Here is a 1,627-nt window from a genome sequence, read left to right on the forward strand (position 1 = left end):
TTAAATTGATTTAGGAACCTAAACAAATTTGGGAAAGGGAGTTTAGTGTAGACTGAAATTGGGATAACATATGATCATATTAATTGATTTGCATATAGGATAAGGATATACCTGAACTTAATGAGTCTATTTTAATTTCAATTCACATAGGGATATAGTGTTTTAGTTAAAATAGATATTTTTATAAGATGAGTCGGGAGACCCTTATAAATAATTTAGGACTCTAGTTTAGCAATTCAACCCATTTAAATAAGTTAAGAATGAGAGGTAAGATTTAGATGAAGTGTGAGGGATATTGTAATCATAGGCTTGGTTGATTTTCTGTTTGCCCAATTATCTTGTTGCTTTAATTTTGTAATTAAATTAGTTTTAGTTGCATAATTTTTAGTTCAATTAGAATTCAGATTTTAATTATTTGAATAAAACTAAATTGTTCTAATTTTAGTACTTAGTAAAATTTTAGATCAATTCCCTGTGGGATCGATACTCTGTTTGCTAATATACTATCTATTCGATATGTATACTTGCGTAGTAGAATTTTAACTGACAAAGACGGCTTAGGCAAAAGTTAAGGTAAAAAAAAAAGCCTGCTAAGTTGAAAATCCTTAACAGGATGACTTAGGCAAAAGTTAAGGTAAAAAAAAAAGATATGAACTACGTTATGACTTGATCCTTCTTTGTATTGAGAGGTACGTAGGCAACTTGGTCCCATTGCCAAGTTTAGTCACATAAAAAAAAAAAAGACAATCTCTTGCATCAAGCTTGGCTCAATTGTTTATGATGATGAAGCTACCAAGATAGAAGATCGAGTTTGTACTTCTTTGTCAAGTTATGTGATTCAATCAATTAAATTGCAAGTGAAACAAATTGCAATCTCAAGTTGAATTGTTTTGAAGTTCAATTGGTGTCCAAGAAAATTTTTTGAATATAAAGTATTTTGAAGGTTTCATAAGGTTATCTTTTAAATTTTTTCTTTCACAAGTAAAGAAAAGTAATAAGAGAAGAAAATTAATCTTTATTGCTAATTCGAAACGCATTACAATGTGAAAGAAAATTCTAAAGGTCTAAATCCTATAAAAAAAAAGCTACATGAATAAGTAATCAAATCAAGGCTTCCACTTGAAATTTTTTAGTTCTTCTCTAGAAGATTCCAACATATTCCATAGCAATTTTAAGGAATTAACATTGCTTTCACTCAAAGTAGGAGAAGACTTGATGGAAGCTATCTTTTCATTAATCTTGAAAATATTACCTTCCCTTATTTTCATCTCTTTTTTATTTGCTTTAAGAAAAGATTCAATTTCACCCTTCTTGCGATACAAAGCATCTTTTTCCTCTTCAAGTTTTGTTAACTTAGCTTGCAAACCATCAGCTTCCTCAACAAATTTTCTCTTAAAGTACTCTTCATCCTTAAGATGAATAATTAGTTTTTGACGCTTCTCATTTTGATATTTTGTAGACGTATTGCTAAAGGATGATTCAAGGTCAATAAATTTGTGAACTTATCCAAAGTATTCTTGAACCATGTTCCTCAATGAGGATGAGTCCACAGTCTTGACCTCTTCTATTACAGCAAGAACCTTTTGAACCTCAATAGGGAGAGAAGAAACTTGATCGAAAGGAGTTT

This window comes from Theobroma umbraticum, unplaced genomic scaffold (assembly GCF_002168275.2).
Source record: "Theobroma umbraticum cultivar Fairchild unplaced genomic scaffold, ASM216827v3 scaffold_81.0, whole genome shotgun sequence".
Lineage (NCBI taxonomy): Eukaryota > Viridiplantae > Streptophyta > Magnoliopsida > Malvales > Malvaceae > Theobroma > Theobroma umbraticum.